We start from the raw sequence: 19616 nt of genomic DNA, 5'->3' as shown, positions 1-19616 counted from the left end.
GGAAGCTCCATCAATCTCGCTGTCAAAAGTTATGCCAGCTCTTTGCAGGGTCACAGCTTAAAATTTTAATTACATTAGGAAATTTAAAAGTACTTCAAGGAGAAAGGGGGAAAACTGACACAGTGCTATTTTTGGCGGGGGTGGGGGGCACTCACGTTTCTCCACAAGGTACATAAGGTCCCTTCACTCTGAACCACACTGACATGTTCACGCCACCCCATTCCCACAAGGACAAGCCTCATCCTCAGAGGCAGGCCTGGGCATGGCCCGGCCCTCCCATTGCCTGAGGGTCACCCAGATCTTCTCAACAGGCACCTCTCTCTCCAGCTCTTCTCCCCTTGCTCCATTCCCTCCATAGCTTTCCCTCATTAAAGCCTCTATAATTGGTTCAAACAAACAAGCTTCCTGAACTGAGTTTGCTGCATCCCCTCAGAATCCCAGGGCTGGGAAAGCCTCCAGCTTCCTGTGGTGAGGATTAGGTCATTAAATCAATTGGATCGGCTGCAGGACTGTGCCCCCGGAAGCAGCCCCCTCCTCACCACCCAGCTCTGGGGATGGTCATCCTCAGGACCTGGTTGAGAGACCCCAGGTGCAGCCTCCTGGGGAAACTCTTCCCAATCAAACTCTTCGGAAAATAAGTTTTGTTGGGCACAGTGGCAAATGCCTGTAATCCCAGCACTTTGGGAGACTGAGGTAGGAGAATTGCTTGAGGCCTGGACTTCAAAACCAGCCTGGGCAATAAAGTAAGACCCCATCTCTTTAAATTTTTTTTTTTTTTTTGGAGATGGGGTCTCGCTCTTTCCCTCTGTCGCCCAGGCTGGAGTGCAGTGGCACAATCTCGGTTCACTGCAACCTCTGCCTTCCAGTCTCAAGTGATTCTCCTGCCTCGGCCTCCCGAGTAGTTGGGACTACAGGTGCGTGCCACCATGTCCAGCTAATTTTATTTTGTATTTTTAGTAGGGACAGGGTTTTGCCATGTTGGCCAGGCTGGTCTCAAAATCCTGACCTCATGTGATCTGCCTGCCTCAGCCTCCCAAAGTGCTGGCATTATAGACATGAGCCACCGAGCCTGGCTTCTACAAAAAATCTTTAAAAGATTAGCTGGGTGCAGCCTGGGCGCGGTGGCTCACGCCTCTAATCCCAGCACTTTGGGAAGCTGAGGCGGGTGGATCATGAGGTCAGGAGATCAAGACCATCCTGGCTAACATGGTGAAACCCCGTCTCTACTAAAAATACAAAAAATTAGCCAGGCGTGGTGGTGGGCGCCTGTGGTCCCAGCTACTCGGGAGGCTGAGGCAGGAGAATGGCGTGAACCCGGGAGGCGGAGCTTGCAGTGAGCTGAGATTGCGCCACTGCATTCCAGCCTGGGGGACAGAGCGAGACTCCGTCTAAAAAAAAAAAAAAAAAAGATTAGCTGGGTGTGCAGTGGCTTGCACCTGTAGGCCCAGTTACTTGGGAGGCTGAGGTGGGAGGATCCCAAGAGCCCAGGAGTCTGAGGTTGCAGTGAGCTATGATCACACCACTGCACCCCAGCCTGGACAACAGAGCGAGACTGTCTCAAAAAAAAAAAAAAAGAAAAGAAGTTTTAAGGCCACTGCCTCTTTCCAACAGGCTGTCAGCATAAAGGTATGTGTTAATTTGCATAAAGATATAGGTGTATCTGTTTACTTCGCAAATACACCCATCTGTGCTACAGAGGCCAGGGTTCCTGGCTCCACGCATCACGTGAGCCACACTGCCTGCTTGTTTGGGTGATTGCTTCTGCTCTACTAAGCAGGAGGCGACCTTCCTGATCCTTTCCCCTCCAGCTACCTCGGAACAAAACATAATCCAAGGAAGGAGGAAACCTCCCCCTAAGAGGCTGTTGAGGACTCAGTTTCCTTCCTCTCCAAATGTTTAACAAGCCAATAATCAAAATCAACAATGCTTTAAACAAAGACCCCTTCAGAATCTCCCATGTGTTTATCCCATTAACTTACTGGGGGAAACGGTATCGGGACAAAAACTACTGATGGGTCACAAGGCCTTGTCTAGTCTGAAGGCAAGGACAGTGGCAGCTGGAGCTGAAGGGAAGGAAGACCAGAAGAGATGCACTTGCTCCAGAAGAGGGGAAAATACAGCACCTGATACAATAAGAATCCACCCACAAACCCTGGAGGGTTTGTTCAAGGTTAAAGCCACCACAGACAAGCTCAGGAGAGTAGCCACAGGGGCGGCCAGTGTAAAGTGTCCAAGAAACTGTCCCTAGTCACAATGGGCGCAGGCATGAACACCCAGATCTGGGCACACCCTGGCAAACTAGCTCAAGAGACGAACCACCATCACCCATTTGTAATGACATCCCCTTTCCCAAAGCCACGAAACTGTTAGTCACCAAACCACAGAAAGGAAGCAGAAGCTTCTGGCAAAACTGGTCTGTTAAGAGCTCCCCTGGCAAAAAGACTCCAGTTTTTCCAGGCCAACGACTCACCCAAGACTGTTACATTTTACAAAATGAAACCCAGGAGTCTTTACAAGCTCATATCCAAAGAATGTAAGCAGGACCTGCCCTCCTGCAAAAACTCTCCATTGAGAGGAAAAAGCTTATCTCAAGGGTCACTGGAAGAGGGTTAATTACACGACACATTAATTTGATGATTAAGATGATTTCTGAGGATTAAGACTTTGTTTAAGTCCCAGAGAACAAAACTTCCTTGCAAATTTCCTTGGAGCACATAATGCAATGTTAAAAAACAAAAACAAAACCAAAAAAGGCATCAACGCACAGGACAAAGCATGCTAGGTCTTACCTGCTTCTAGAAAAGTCACTGAAGTCTGCCAGAAAGACACTAATCATAAAAACTTCCAAGTCCAAAAAAAGAATAACTCACCCAAAAAAGAAGTTCCTAAGAGAGAGGGAAACTGACTATTGTACATGCTGTAAAAGGACAAAGAAACCAGAAATCCAGGACAATAACCCAGGAGGGCCAGGGCAACCAAAGGACCTGCAATCAAAATCAATTCCAGATGGAACAAAGTTTTTTGTTTTTTTTTTTTTCCTCCTCACCTTTTTCTTTTGAAAAATTCCAAAGCCACGGAAGAGCTAAAAGAACAGTACAAGAACATCCACATACCTTGCCCCTGGAGTCCCACTGTTCACATTTTGCTATATATGTTTTATTGCTCTGTGCTGTGGGTATATGTCAAGGTACACGCACACTGCTGCTTTTCCTGAACCATCTGAAAGTCAATTGCAGAGATCATGATACTTGGCTAATGCCTCAGCACAGATCTCCTAAGGCCATTCTCCTACATAACCACAATATCATTAACACCCCAAGGAATTCTTGTTTGTTTGGTTTTGTTTTTTGAAACAGTGTCTCGCTCTGTCACACAGGGTGGAGTGCAGTGGTGCGATCACAGCTCACTGCAGCCTCAACATCCAGGGCTCAAGTGATCCTCCCCGCTCAGCCTCCTGAGTAGCTGGGATTAGAGGTGTGCACAACCACACTCGGCTGTTTTTTTCTTTTTTCTTTTCTTTTGTGAGACAGGGTCTCACCCTGTCACCCAGGCTGGAGTGTAGTGGTGCAATCTCAGCTCACTGCAACCTCCACCTCCCAGGCTTAAGCGATCCTCCCACCTCAGCCTCCCAAATAGCTAGGCCTGCAGGCATGCACCACTATGCCCAGCTAATTCTTATAGTTTTTGTAGAAATGGGGTTTCACCATGTTGCCCAGGCTAGTTTTGTTTTTTGTTTGAGACAGAGTCTCGCTCTGTCACCCAAGCTGGAGTGCAGTGGCGTGATCTCTGCTCACTGCAATTTCCGCCTCCCGGGTTCAAGAGATTCTCCTGCCTCAGCCTCCTGACTAGCTAGGATCACAAGTGTGACCGCCATGCCTGGCTTTTTTTTTTTTTTTTTGAGACAGAGTCTCACTCTGTCCTTCAGGCTGGAGTGCAATGGTGCAATCTCAGCTCACTGCAAGTTCTGCCTCCCAGGTTCACACCATTCTCCTGCCTCAGCCTCCCAAGGAGCTGGGACTAAAGACACCCACCACCATGCCCTAATTTTTTGTATTTTTAGTAGAGACGGGGTTTCACCGTGTTAGTCAAGATGGTCTCGATCTCCTGACCTCATGATACGCCCGCCTCGGCCTCCCAAAGTGCTGGGATTACAGGCATGAGCCACTGCACCCGGCCTGTTTTGTTTTTGAGACAGTCTTACTCTGTCACCCACGCTGGAATGTAATGGCACAATTGCAACTCACTGCAACCTCCGCCTCCTGGGTTCCAGCGATTCTCCCACCTCAGCCTCCCAAGTAGTGGGGATTATAGGCACCCACCACCATGCCCAGCTAATTTTTGTATTGCAGTTGAGATGGGGTTTTGCCATGTTGGGCAGGCTGGTCTTGAACTCCTGACTTCAGGTGATCCACCCGCCTCAGCCTCCCAAAGTGGTGGGATTACAGGCGTGAGCCACCACGCCTAGCCTAGTTTTGTTTTGTTTTGAGATGGGGTCTTGCTCTGTCGCCAGGCTAGAGTGCAGTGGCACAATCTCGGCTCACTGCAACCTCCGCCTCCCGGGTTCAAGCGATTCCATTGCCTCAGTCTCTCGAGCAGCTGGGACTATAGGTGCATGCCACCATGCCCAGCTAATTTTTTGTATTTTTAGTAGAGACAGGATTTCGCCATGTTGGCCAGGCTGGTCTTGAACTCCTGACCTCGTGATCCACCCGCCTTGGCCTCCCAAAGTGCTAGGATTACAGGCATGAGCCACCGCACCTGGCCTTGTTTTGTTTTTTAAGAGATGGGACTTGCTATGTTGCCCAGGCTGGTCTTGAACTCCTGGCCTCAAGCAATCCTCCTGCCTCTGCCTCCAAAAGTGCTGGGATTACAGGTGTGAGCCACCACGCCCGACCTTCCCAAGGAATTTAATATTGACCTAGTAGTATCTTTGATATTCACCCCATATCCAAATTTCCCCAATTCCCCCTCCCCCTCAATTTGGCCTTCACTTGTGTTTAATCCAGGACTGGATCAAGGATCTCAGTTGCATTTGGTTCCCATGCTCTTCAACCTACTTAATCTAGAGTGGTTTAGCAGCTTTTCTTTGTTTATCAGGATATTAACATTTTTTAGAGTCCAGGACCCTTGTCTTTAGGATGTTCCACAATCTGGATTTGGCCAATTGTTCCTTAAAGACTTTCACAAGAAATTATGTATCTGATGTATCAGTGTTCCATTAGAAGTGCATAATGCCAGTTTGCCCCAATTCTGGTGATGCTGGCTTTGATACCTTGGATATGGATCAAAGTTTTAATGTATAAAACATGGAGTGAATGTATTAGACGAAAACACAGGCAAAGAAAACAGTGCGAGAAGAAAATATGAAATGAAACCTAGAAGTCAGCCGGGTGCAGTGGCTCATGCCTGCAATCCCAGCACTTTGAGACACAAAGGCAGGCAGATCACCTGAGGTCAGGAGTTCGAGAGTAGCCTGGCCAACATGGTGAAACCCCGTCTCTACTAAAAATATAAAAATTAGGCCGGCCATGGTGGCTCACGCTTCTAATCCCAGGATTTTGGGAGGCCGAGGTGGGCAGATCACAGGGTCAGGAGTTCAAGACCAGCCTGACTAACATGGTAAAACCCTGTCTCTACTAAAAAATACAAAAATTGGCCGGGTGCGGCGGCTCACGCCTTTAATCCCAGCACTTCGAGAGACCAAGGTGGGCGGATCATGAGGTCAGGAGTTCGAGACCAGCCTGGCCAAAATGGTGAAACCCCATTTCTACTAAAAATACAGAAATTAGCCAGGCATGGTGGCACGTGCCTATAGTCCCAGCTACTCAGGAGGCTGAGGCAGAAGAATCAATGGAACCCGGGAGGCCAAGGTTGCAGTGAGCCGAGATCGTGCCACTGCACTCCAGCCTGGGCGACAGAGCGAGATTCTGTCTCAAACAAACCAAAAAAAAAAAAAAAGAAAATTAGCCGGGCATGGTGGCGCGCGCCTGTAATCCCAGCTACTCAGGAGGCTGAGGCAAGAGAATTGCTTGAACACGGGAGGCGGAGTTGCAATGAGTCAAGATCACATCACTGCATTGCACTCCAGCCTGGGAGACAAAGCGAGACTCTGTCTCAAAAACAAACAAACAAAAAACGTGGCCAGGCACGGTGGCTCAGGCCTGTAATTCCAGCACTTTGGGAGGCCGAGGCGGGCGGATCACGAGGTCAGGAGATCAAGACCATCCTGGCTAACATGGTGAAACCCCGTCCCTACTAAAAATACAAAAAATTAGCCAGATGTGGTGGCGGGCGCCTGTGGTCCCAGCTACTCAGGAGGCTGAGGCAGGACAATGGCATGAGCCCAGGAGGCGGAGCTTGCAGTGAGCCGAGATCGCTCCACTGCACTCTAGCCTGGGCCACAGAGCGAGACTCCGTCTCAAAAAACAAAAACAAAACAAAACAAAAAAAATGAGAATTAGCCAGGCATGGTGGCGCGTGCCTGTAATCCCAGCTACTCAGGAGGCTGAGGCAAGAGAATTGCTTGAACCCAGGAGGTGGAGGTTGCAGTGAGCCGAGATCCTGCTATTGCACTCCAGCCTGGGCGACAGAGCAAGACTCCGTTTCAAAAAAAAAAAAAATTAGCCAAGCGTGGTGGCAGGCGCCTGTAATCCCAGTGACTCAGGTGGCTGAGGCAGGAGAATCACTTGAAGCTGGAAGGTGGAGGTTGCAGTGAGCTGAGATCGTGTCACTGTATTCCAGCCTGTGTGAAGAGTGAGACTCCGTCTCAAAAAATAAAAGAAATAAAAAAATTTGGCCGGATGCGGTGGCTCACGCCTGTAATCCCAGCACTTTGGGAGGCCAAGGTGGGCGGATCACAAGGTCAGGAGTTCAAGACCAGCCTGGCCAATAGGGTGAAACCCCATCTCTACTAAAAAATACAAAAATTAGCCGGGCGTGCTGGCACACGCCTGTAGTCCCAGCTACTCAGGAGGCTGAGGCAGGAGAATCGCTTGAACCCAGAAGGCAGAGGATGCAGTGAGCTGAGATCGCACCACTGAACTCCAGTCTGGATAACAGAGTGAGACTCTGTCTCAGCAAAAAAAAAAAAAAAGAAAGAAATAAAAAAATTTAAAAAGAAACCTAGAAGTCATAAAATATTTAAAAATCTGATTACATAAAAATCAAAAACTCTGCATGAAAAAATATATAATTAAAAGAACAGTGGGCCGGGCACAGTGGCTCACGCCTGTAATCCTAGCACTTTGGGAGGCCAAGGTGGGCGCATCACGAGGTCAGGAGATCGAGACCATCCTGGCCAACGTGGTGAAACCCCGTCTCTGCTAAAAATACAAAAATTATCTGGGTGTGGTGGCAGGTGCCTGTAATCCCAGCTACTCAGGAGGCTGAGGCAGAAGAATCTGTGGAACCTGGGAGTCGGAGGTTGCAGTGAGTCATGATCGTGCCACTGCACTACAGCCTGGCAACACAGCAAGACTGTGTCTCAAAAGGGAAAATAAAAAATAAAAAAAAAAGAACAGTGACAAATTGGCGAAAATATGTATAACACATATCACAGCCATAGGACAAATTTCCTTAATATATAAAAAAAGGTGTAAGTCAATAAGAAAAAGACTGTAAACCTAAAAAAGAAATGGGCAAACAATACACAGTTGTCCCTCAGTATCCATTGGGGATTGGCTCCAGGACCCCTACACAGAAACCAAAATCCACAGATGCTCTAGTCCCTTATATAAAGTGACACAGTATTTGCATGTAACCTATGCACATCCTGCCATATACTTTAAATCATCTCTAGATTATTCATAGTACCTGATAAATGTAAATACTATGTAAATAGTTATACTATATTGGTTTTTTATTTGTATTATTTGTTATTGTATTGTTATATTTTGGTTTTTCCCTGAATATTTTTTGAATTTAATTTCATTTTATTTTTTGGTATTTAAAAAAAATTTTTTACTTCCATAGGTTTTTGGGGAACAGGTGGTGTTTGGTTACATGAGTAAGTTCTTTAGCAGTGATTCATGAGAATTTTTCCTGAATATTTTTGTGGTTGGTTTAATCCACAGATGGGGAACCTGAGGATACGGAAGGCTGACTAAGAGATGGTTCATAAGCGGCCTTAAAAATATAAAATGAGGCCGGGCACGGTGGCTCACGCCTGTGGTCCCAGCACTTTGGGAGGCCAAGGCAGGCAGATCACCTAAGATCAGGAGTTCAAGACCAGCCTGGCCAACATGGTGAACCCCATCTCTACTAAAAATACAAAAATTAGCTGGGTGTGGTGGCGTGCACCTGTAATGCCAGCTACCCAGGAGGCTGAGGCAGGAGAATCGCTGGAACCCGGGAGGCACAGGCTGCAGTGAGCCGAAATGGCACCAATGCACTCCAGCCTGGGCGACAGAACAAGACTCCATCTCAAAAAAAAAAAAAAAAAAAAAAATGCCAGGCGCAGTGCCTCATGCCTGTAATCCCAGCACTTTGGGAGGCCGAGGTGGGTAGGTCACAAGGTCAGGAGATCAAGGCTATCTTGGCCAACATGGTGAAACCCCATCTCTACTAAAATACAAAAAATTAGCCGGGCATGGTGACGCATGGCTGTAATCCCAGCTACCTGGGGGGCTGAGGCAAGGGAATCACTTGAACCCGGGAGGCGGAGGTTGCAGTGAGCTGAGATCATGCCACTGCACTCCAGCCTGGCGACAGAGCAAGACTCCGTCTCAAAAAAAAAAAAGAAAGAAAGAAAGAAATGGCCGTGCATGGTGGCTCACGCCTGTAATCCCAGAACTTTGGGAGGCCGAGGTGGGTGGATCACCTGAGGTCAGGGGTTCGAGACCAGCCTAGCCAACATGGCAAAGCCCCACCTTTACTAAACCTACAAAAATTAGCTGAGCCTGATGGCACATGCCTGTAATCCCAGGTACTCGGGAGGCTGAGGCAGGAGAATCCCTTGAACCCAGGAGGCAGAGGTTGAAGTGAGGCAAGATTGCACCACTACACTCCAGCCTGGACGACAAGACTCTGTCTCAAGAAAAAAAAAATCAATAGAATGCCATTAAAATGAGTGAGGTGGAGGCCGGGTGCTGTGGCTCACGCTTGTAATCCCAGCACTTTGGAAGGCCGAGGCGAGCTGATCACAAGATTGAGACCATCCTGGCTAACAAGGTGAAACCCCATCTCTACTAAAAATACAAAAAATTAGCACAGCATGGTGGCATGTGCTTGTGGTCCCAACTACTTGGGAGGCCGAGATGGGAGGATCACTTGAGCCTGGGAGGTTGAGGCTGTGATCACAGTGAGCTGTGATCGTGTCACCACACTCCAGCCTGGGCGAATGATGTTTTTAAATGAAATGGAATGCGGTCAGATGAGAATGAAAGAACACCCTTCATCTGAGTGCTCTTGCCAGTGCAGTGCGGTGCCTGACACTAAGCACTTCAATCTCCACTGTCACCACTCATGGACCTAACAGGCCACTCCTCTTTAGAGGAGATTAGGAGGTGAGAGTGGGAAGCCAGCACCCAAAGCAAACACAAGGCAAACGGGCACACGTGACCCCTTGTGCCAGCAGCAGCAGACCTCAGGAGGGAGGAAGGAGCCAGGTCTCTGCACTGCTCCGGCTGCCTGAGCTCCCTTACATCCCACCACAAGCTCTGGAAGACTGCTCTGTGCAGGAAAGCAGAACTGGGGGCCAGCTTGCTTGCCTGTAAGCCCCACCATGTCTTCCAAAAAATCACCAGCACCTCATCTTCCTGCAACTCCAGCGATCGGCCAGAGGAAGGCTATGTGCCCCTGGAGGCTGTGGGCAGTGCCAACAGTATTAACACACACGGAGGGAGAAGGACCTTCTGCCTCAGTCCAGAAGCCGAGTGTGAGCACACGCTCAGGAACAGGCTCACAGGGCCTAGCCAGAGCTGACCTTGGCAGGTACTTTTGCTCCCTTCTTGGGATTATTCAGGGGCTCAGACCCACCACTTCACCAGCTTAAGTGCTACCAGTACTAACAGCTTCACGTATTTAAATCATACCCCAGGCCCCTCCCCAACACACAAAAAAGAAATGTAAAATTACAGAGAACCATTAAAATGTCATCTACCTGGAAAGAATAACAGAAACCTAGAAGTTCAGAAACAGGTCTCATTTCATATTCCTGCAGCAGAAGGATATTTAGGATATTTGGCAAGGGTGCAAGTCAGGGTCAGGATGGGTCTCTGGGAAGCTAGGGCTGCCTGAGGCAGGTGGCTGTGAGGCCTGTCTGGGCAGGGAGGTCAAGGCTAAGCATCTCCTTGGAAACTGGGCCAAGGTTTGCTTGGTGATTGATCAGGAAGAACAGGGGTGGGGCCCATATTATGTGAGGTGTTTGATCCACAAGGGATCCTGATCTTTGCAGGAAGCCTTGCTGGTGGAATCTAGGACTTCAGGGGTGGTAACTTCATCTGCCCTGGGGTGGTTATTCGGTTCAGGTCAAGGACATTGACCACAGGATTCCAGCAGCAGAAAACATGTGGGTTAGACACTTGGGTGCTACTCAGGCCTGAAAAAAACACCTTAATTGGAGCTGGCTCTCAAAGCCTCCTCCCCAGCTCTCCATGTGGGAGAGGATATGGAAGTGGGTCACAATCTTCTAGCTGAAACAGCGTCACTGCGGGCTCCAATCACACTTGAAGATGTCCAGGTGCACTGAGTGACCTGGCCTCCTCGCTGTGCAGGCCTTGCCCTCCTAATCAGATGCTGGATGCTGCTGCCCCGCCCCTCAGCTTGAAGGGTCAGCTGATTAGCACCGGGAGTGCCACATACAATGACATGACAAGGGCTGGTGAAAATAACATCGCACAAGGATATGCCTCACTGTCCTGGCACCCTCCTCTCACTCCAAATGTGAGTGGCTGCCTCTGCCAGCCCTTTGCCCTCTCTACCCAGCCCTGGCTGGAGGGAGAGAGGAACACTGTGTGCTTTCACATGAACTGCTTGCTAGACCTCCCTGACCTTGGTCTTTGAAGAGAGCTGAAGGCCTGGTGCTTCGGGAAGAAAGAACCCTGCCCCCACTCTAATCTGTATATATTGACCCAAAATGGGGGCCAGAGGACATAGGTGTCCATGTGCATCAGTTCCCCCCAGGAGCCCCATGAGCACTGTGGAGAGCCCGCCTGCCACCATATGCCTGCTTTCCAAAGTTGGCAGCGAGAGACGTGTCGGGCAGGAAGAGAACTCTGCAGAGACAAGGTCTGGCGCCTGTTACATAAGAAGTGCACCGTGTTAATGGCAGAACTTCAAAATCCACAGCCCCAAGCAAAAACTTTGAAAAGAAATCCTCAATATGAGCATTTCTCCCTGACTGAAACTCAAGTTAACAGTCAAAGGGTTAAGGCTTTAAGTGGGAAGGGAGTTCTTGCTAACCATGGCTCCCGAGGTGTGCAGTTTCTCAAGATGTCCATACCAAGTACAGCTTTTGTTACGGGACACGGAAGGGCTCTAATTGTTTAACTCTTCCCTTGCTCTTCTGGAAAGCCAACCCAGCCCCCCACCTTAATGTCCACTCAGGGCAGGTAGCCACTGGGGCCAGTGTGCATCTGGAGATCATGTCCTGACTCTCCTCCTAAGAGTTCAAAGCACTCTCATCAAATCATTCTTTCTTCATTCACACGATCCCAACTATATAATAAGCCTTTTGGTCCTAGACTAAGAGCTTGGTATGGGGAATAACTTTTTTTTTTTCTTTTTTTTTTGAGACAGAGTCTCACTCTATTGCCCAGGCTGGAGTGCAATGGTGCAATCTCAGCTCACTGCAACCTCCACCTCCAGCGTTCAAGCAATTCTCCTGCCTCAGCCTCCCGAGTAGCTGGGACTACAGGTGCGTACCACCATGCCAGGCTATTTTTTTGTATTTTTAGTAGAGACGGGGTTTCACCATGTTAGCCAGGATGGTCTCAATCTCCTGACCTCGTGATCCGCCTGCCTTGGACTCCCAAAGTGCTGGGATTACAGGCGTGAGCCACCACGCCCGGCTGGGGAATAACTATTTTTGTCCTGCTTGCCACAATATTCCTAGTACCTATGATGGTGTCCAGATTGTAATAAAGCCTTAATAAATATTTGTTAATTGAATCAATGAGTCATTAGAAGGAAGGAGGGGAGGGAGGGAGGAGTAATGGAAGACAACCACCACTTCTTGGTGTCTCTGTGATCCTGGCTTATAAGAAACATCAGAACCAAGATTAGAAACCAAGCCCTTTAACTCCCTCTTGGCCCTGCCATCAGGGGTCCTCAATCATGTTATGATGCACAGAACACATACTTGTTTACAGAAGTTTCTACACTACAACACAACCATGAAAAATGGAGCCACAGGTATGACCCTCAATCCTTAAGAAACTTCAAAAGGGGAGAACAATGTTTTTGTCCAGCTATTCCCCCACAGAAGGACACCCTTCCCTCTGGGGACTGTTGTCTTTCCCTTTTTAACAAGGCTTCATGGAAGACTAGAGCATAATAGGTCTTTAATAACTGAGTATAACAGTAGTTGGTGCTCAGTTCCCTTTCATAAAAGAAGTTCAAAAGCACTTTGGCTCAAACACCACCATGCCCCTGGGAACTACGAAGGTACAAGTATCATTATCCCCATTTACAGTCAGGGAAAGTAAAGCAAAGGGAGGTTACTTAGCTTGCCCAGGGTGAGACAAGACAGGGAAAGGGCCTAGGATTCAAACCCTTTGGAGCAGCCAGCAAGTTAACTCTGACTACCCTAAGAGTTATCACCTACACTGGACTTAAGGGAGACTTTTCTTTCTTCTCTATGGTTTCTGCTGAGAATCAGTATATGACATTGTGCTCAGAGCTCTGCCTGGGAGTCATACTGCCTGGTTTGAATCTGATTCTGTTCCCAACTAGCTCGACCTCAAACACTTTACTTAACTTTTCTAGGCCTCAGCTTCTTAACATACAAAATGGTAATAATGGTACGTATCTCAGAAACCCTGAGGATGAAATGAGACAGTGTATGTAAAATGCCAGTATCATTCACTTTCTCATTTTCTAAATGAGCACGTATCGTTCTCATAATAAGAAAACCAGCTACATGAGAAAAAGCTTGCACCCACTCTGCATTTAGTTTTTACAAAGCTACAGATGACATATGACTAGCAGGCATTTCAGATTCTGCCAATAAAATGCCCCAGGACTCTGAAAGTGACCTACAACACAAGCGTCCTATTTGATTCCCACTAACTTGTGTTGGTCTCTCAAGGTTAGCAGAGCAAGTGGCATCGTGGACAACAACTGATGGGAGGACCAAAAAGGGATCTGAAAAGCTGGCCAATGGCACCCAGTCTAAAGAGTCCCACTCTGGATTCCTGGTGAGTGGAGCCCCTGGGTTTGAAATGCCATTTCTCTCAGCGCTCTGCTGAGTTACCCAACTCCGCTCAGCCCAGATGAAAGACAGCCAATGCTTTCTAGATACCACTGTCTTCCTGATCAAATAATCAAACAGGAGATGGTCAGAGGTGCCAGTGTGGCCCAACTCTCTATAGAGGGGCCTGGTGATGGCAGGGACTGGCAGAGAAGTAGGGATAGGGTGGGGGTAGGAAAGCTGTCCAGTCAATCTTGGTATACTCTCAATAAAGAAACAGTGATATATATGTATGTGTGTCTCTGATGCATTTATGAAGAATGGCTGCAAAACTCCAATACTACTTAAGAGTCACTGCCAAGATAAGAAGCTTTAACTCACACAGAGAGGAGCAGAGAACACAGACATTCCACTGTAGACGACAAGCTGCTAAGCACTGGCAACATTCATTCATTCAACTCAAGAAATGTTTGCTGATGACTTAGGGACTCGGAAAAAAGGAAGCTCAATAAAATGCAGGATACACAGACACACATACCAGGACTGTCATCAACCTAGCTGATGCTTCCCTCATCTTCAGGGGACCAGGCCAGAGAAATAAGGAACCTGATGGGAAGAAACTCAATACTCTGGCTGGCCTCAAAAACCTCCCAGGACAAGGAGAGCCTATTCCAGCTGCTCTTTGTAATGTCCTGTTCTATCTTTTAGTGTGGACTCAAATATTCTCCTAGACCCCAGGAAAAGTTCCCATGCAGTGACTTCCCACTGTTCAGAATTCAAGAGTAAAATCCAAACTCCTAACCACAGCCACAAATTTGGCCCCTGCTGATTCATCACTAACCACACTCCAGCCCCTCTGGGTTGATCATTCTTGCAGTCCTCTCTGTCCACAAAGCTGTCCCCCTGGATCACCATCCATGTCTCCCAAAAGCCACCTTCTCAGAGCGAAAGTTATAACCCTAACCCTCATCCATCCTAACACTTTCCATCTTCTGTTTTATTTTCCCCCGTATCTCTTTCACCACCCTACATTCTCTTTTTTTTTTTTTTTTTTTGAGACGGAGTCTTGCTTAGTCGCCCAGGCTGGAGGGCAGTGGCGCGATCTTGGCTCACTGCAAGCTCCGCCTCCTGGGTTCACGCCATTCTCCTGCCTCAGCCTCCTGAGTAGCTGGGACTACAGGCGCCCGCCCCCATGCCCGGCTAATTTTTTTTTTTTTTTGTATTTTTAGTAGAGACGGGGTTTCACCATGTTAGCCAGGATGGTCTCGATCTCCTGACCTGGTGATCCACCCGCCTCGGCCTACCAAAGTGCTGGGATTACAAGCGTGAACCACCGCGCCTGGCCTCACCACCCTACATTCTTTTGTTGACTCGTTTATTTGTTTACTATCTGTCTCTCCCACTAGAAGATAAACTTCATAAGAGCATGCCTCTTAAAGATCTTGTTCTTGGCTACGTCCATAGCATCCGCAAAAGTGCCTAGCACATAGGTGCTCAATCAGTCATTCAATTCAACAAATATTTTCAGAGTACTACAAAGTTTAGGTACTGTATTATAAGAGTAGACAAAAAGAGACAAAAATCTCTGCTCTCAAAGAGCTTAAATTCCGGTGGGAGCTAAGAAGCAGACAAAAAAAGGCGAAATAATGGTTACTTCAATTTAGCATATACCAAGTGCTAGGTGGTCTTCTGAGTATCTACTAGGTATTACTTAATTTAATCCTCCCAACAACTCCATGAGGAAAGTATTACTATTGTGCATATGGGGAAACTGAGACACAGAGAGATTAAGTTACCTGCTGAAGATCATGCAGCTCCTGAAGGCAGAACCAAGATCCAAACCTGATGGTCTTGGTACAAAGTCCATGGTCTAATTAAAAGCTACACTTCAGGCCAGGCACGGTGGCTCACGCCTGTAATCCCAGCACTTTAGGAGGCCGAGGTGGGTGGATCGCCTGAGGTCAGGAGTTCGAGACCAGCCTGACCAACATGGTGAAACCCCCATCTCTACTAAAAATACAAAAATTAGCCAGACGTGGTGGCGCACGCCTGTAATCCCAGTTACTTGGGAGGCTGAGGCAGGAGAATTGTTTGAACCCAGGAGGCAGAGGGTTGCAGTGAGCCAAGATTGTGCTATTGCACTCCAGCCTGGGCAACAAAAGCAAAACTCCATCTAAAAAAAAAAAAAAAAAAAAAAGAGCTACACTTCATATTTGCTGAGTGTCAAGTGACTACTTGGTCAGCACCAGCAGCAGCTGTTCCCCACAGGCAGAGATGGAGAGAGCAGATCCATCAAGGAAGGGCTGCCCTGTCATGTGAGCCCTGTGAACAAGACACTGCTGGGTTTACACTATATTGCACCCTGGATGAGGAGTCTACAAGAAGCATGGTCTGATGAAAAGACAGGGGCAGGGGCAGGAGTCTTGGTGCGATGAGATGCCCAGGCAAGTCAACCAATATTTGAAGAGTTTACATTTTGTGCAGGGCGCTGATTCAGACACTGTGGACGATGCAAAGACAAACCCGGTAGAGATTCTGGCCTCAGAAAGCTTAGAGTCACATGTGTATACATGGAGATGAAACGGGGTAGAAACTAGCAGGCATCATAAGAAAATGCATAAACTGCTATAAGACTTCAAAAGAGCCAGCTTCTAGGGGACACAGACACTTAACCATAAAAGAAGGGGCTGGCCTGTGTAACCCCCAAGGTCCTCTCATTCTGACATGTTCTGACAGCACAGATTTGGAGCAGCATGGAGATAAGTTTTATTCTGTTTTTTGGGGAGTTTTTTTGTTTTTGAGACGGAGTCTTCCTCCGTCGCCCAGGCTGGAGTGCAGTGGCACGATCTTGGCTCACTGCAACCTCCACCTCCCTGGTTCAAGCGATTCTCCTGCCTCAGCCTCTCGAGTAGCTGGGATTACAGGCACTCGCCATCATGCCCAGCTAATTTTTGTATTTTTAGTAGAGACGGGTTTTCACCATGTTGCCCAGGCTGGTCTCGAGCTCCTGACCTCAGGTGATCCGCCCGCCTCGGCCTCCTAAAATGTTGGCATATACAGGGGTAAGCCACTGCACCTGGCCTCATTCTGGTTAATAGCTCAAGTTTGTGGCCACTGAAACATTCTCCTACCTACCATGAGAACAGGCCCAATTTCTTGGTGCAACATCTTCCAACAGTGGCAGTAATGTTTCCATTTAAATAATACAACCGGATGTGGGAATGAAAGCCAGTGTATTCTGCCCTCCTCCACCTCTAACTGGTTTTTAAACCCACAAACCCTCTCCAATCAAGGAGGCGGGGACCTGTTCTGTGAGCACGTTGTTATGGGACATCTAACTCTCAGTCTCCAAAGTTTTGCTTTGCAGCTCTCCCAGAGGGAACAGACTGATTCCACCTCTTTGTTTCCACTGCCACTGCCCCGATCCCTCAAGCCACCATCATCTCTTGCCAGGCAGCTGCAATAGTCTGTCTCATAACTGGTATCCCTGCCTCCACCTTTGCTCCTTAGAATCCAGTCTCTACACAGTGGCCAGAACAATCTTTTGGAACAAATCAGACTTTATTCTTTCTCTGCTTAAAACCCTCCAATGGCCTCTGTTCTTGGAATAAAATCCAAACTCTTTATTACGACCTACAAAATCTTTGTTTTGATCTACAGGTTCTTTTTCTCCACCCCCGCCCAAGACAGAGTTTTGCTCTGTTGCCCAGGCTGGAGTGCAGTGGCGCAATCTCGGCTCACCACAACCTCCGCCTCCCGGGTTCAGGAAATTCTCCTGCCTCAGCCTCCCAAGTAGCTGGGACTACAGACATGCACCACCACGCTCGGCTAATTTTTGTATTTTTAGTAGAGACGGGGTTTCACCATGTTGGTCAGGATGGTCTCGAACTCCTGACCTCGTGATCTGCCCGCCTTGGCCTCCCAAAGTGCTGGGATTACAGGCATGAACCACCGAGTCTGCCCTGATCCACAGATTCTTTTTTTTTTTTTTTTTTTTTTTTTTGAGACGGAGTCTCGCTCTGTCGCCCAGACTGGAGTGCTGTGGCGCGACCTTGGCTCACTGCAAGTTCCACCTCCCGGGTTCACGCCATTCTCCTGCCTCAGCCTCTCCGAGTAGCTGGGACTACAGGCGCCCACCACCACGACCAGCTAATTTTTTGTATTTGTAGTAGATATGGGGTTTCACCGTGGTCTCGATCTCCTAACCTCGTGATCCGCCCCCCTCGGCCTCCCAAAGTGCTGGGATTACAAGCGTGAGCCACCGCGCCCGGCCACAGATTCTTATATGTAATCTGGCCCCTCTCCATCTTCATAGCACTTACCACTACTGAAATTATTTTGTCCACTTGTTTGTTTACTCACTTATTGTCTGACTTCCCTCCTCTTTAAAATGTCATCTCTAAGGAGGGCAGAAACCGTGTCTGTCTTCGCCACTAAAGCTCCAGTACTTGGAATGGTGCCTGGCACATAGTAAATGCTCACTACTGAATGAATGAATCTCCATCCCATAGAGGTGGTTTGTATTTACAAGGGAGGACCACGAACTCCCCCAGCAAACCGTGAACGACACATTGGCATCTAACAGCCCGCACCTTTATTTATGATCCGAAGTCCTACTTTAAATCTGAGGAAGCTGCTGGTATCTCTGAACACTTTAATGGCACAAGAGATCAGTTATCACTTGGGGACACACTCCAGGAACTGGAGCCCAGTGGTTGTAGCAGGGAGCTAAGAGCCAAGGCTCCTGAGAACAGAACTTCAAGACAAACCATGACTTGCCTCCAGGTCCCTTACCCACACACCCTGTACCTCAATTTACCCAGCAGTTGGCCAGACATGTTCCTCTCAGTTCTGTGAGTGACAGGAGACAAAATAATTAACAGCTGGAGCATACTGAGATCCTCAGACAGGAGGTGCTGCAAGCCACACGTCTCATTATTCATAAAACTCTTGATTTGCGGCCAACACGGCCCCCGCCGCCTTCCCAGGGGCTAACCTGACAACAGGCACTGCTCAGACAAGTTCAGCTCACAAGGCAGAGGGAGGGATGGAGGGCCTAGCAGAGGCTGGGTGTCCAGACCTGAGTGTCTCGGTTACCAGGTTCCAAAAAATGGAAGGTGGTTGGGGTGGGGTGATGAAAAGGAGGTGAGAGGTGCAGTTTGGGGCTCCAGGTGGTTAATGTTGCAGGTTCGTGCATACACGCCCGCCATCCAGGTGAGATATGTGCCCCCACCAGGTACCTTCCAGGAAGACTCACCGGGGAGGGGTGGAATCGGGAGACGACAGTTCAATCAAACTACAGAGGGAGGAAGGGCGGCCCAGCCTTTAGTTTGGGGAAATATGAAGAGTAAGAGTCTCAGAGTGGGCGCAGGTGAGGGAAGAGGCAGGAGCCCAGAGGTCGGGAGGGCGGACGGGCGATGACAGGCACCCGGACGCGGTGAGGTGAGCAACAAGGTGGGCGGCGCGGACACCTGTGGAGGCGACCCCCGGGCGAAGAGTGAGGGAGGCGGGAGGTGGTCTGCGGCGAGAGGCGGCCAGGCCCAGAGCAGAGCGCCGCGCCGCCGGGGCAGTCAGGGGTCCGAGCGGGGTCGGGGGCGCTCTCCGCGGCCCCTCCCCGGCAGACAAAGGGCTGGCCGCTCCCCCAAGCCCCGGCGCGGCGCGGCGCGGCGCGGGCCCGGGCGGTGCAGGCGCGGCCCGGCCTCGGCGCTTACCTGGGCCGCCCGACCCGGCCGGGCCGGCAGGGGCAGCGGGTCCGGGGCGCAGCGCGCGGCGGCCTGTTCCGGGGCGTGCTCAGCCGGAGCAGCCGCTGCGGCGGCAGCAGTAGCAGCAGCGGGAGCGGCCGCCTCAGCCTCCGCCTCCCGCTCCGAGAGTCACCGCGGTGGGGAGGGAGGGAGGCGCCAGGCCGCCGGGGGAGGGACCGGCGGAGGGGGCGGCATCTGGCTCCGCGCGGGCTGCTGAGGCGCGGCGGCGGCAACGCCCCGGAGGGAGGCGGGCGCGTGGGGCCGGGCGCCGGGGCGGGGCCTGCGGCCGGGGCGGGGTCCGGGGCCGCGAATTGGTTAACTCAGCCTGTGGGCGGGGCTGCGAGGTGTGGGGCGGGGCCTTGCGGCGCATGTGAACGCTCATTGGGCCCTCCTGGAAGGGGGCGAGACCAGCGGCATAGGGACGGGGCCATGAGGCGGGCGCGTGGAACCCGGCGCCGGTAGTGAGTGGCCGAGTCCGCGCTGAGAGCAAAGGGGAGGAGCGGGCCGGGGGTGAGCAGGGAAGGCGG

General features: G+C 49.8%; 1 protein-coding gene across 2 annotated transcripts in view; it reads right to left on the bottom strand.

The window, feature by feature from the left end:
- CTNNBIP1 (catenin beta interacting protein 1) overlaps positions 1-19332 on the bottom strand; it is a 62084-nt gene extending 42752 nt beyond the window's left edge. Inside the window, exon 1 of one of the 2 annotated variants that reach the window (XM_031001020.3) lies at positions 19060-19332. The gene's annotated coding sequence lies outside the window, so the exon portion shown is untranslated. Of the gene's footprint in view, positions 1-18605; positions 18816-19059 lie in introns of those variants that run through there. The other variant, XM_019010773.4, reaches the window with a different exon arrangement.
- Between the last annotated feature and the right edge of the window lie 284 nt (positions 19333-19616).

The sequence above is a fragment of the Gorilla gorilla genome, chromosome 1 (genome assembly GCF_029281585.2).
Source record: "Gorilla gorilla gorilla isolate KB3781 chromosome 1, NHGRI_mGorGor1-v2.1_pri, whole genome shotgun sequence".
Lineage (NCBI taxonomy): Eukaryota > Metazoa > Chordata > Mammalia > Primates > Hominidae > Gorilla > Gorilla gorilla.
This window is presented reverse-complemented; position numbering and strand designations above follow the sequence as displayed.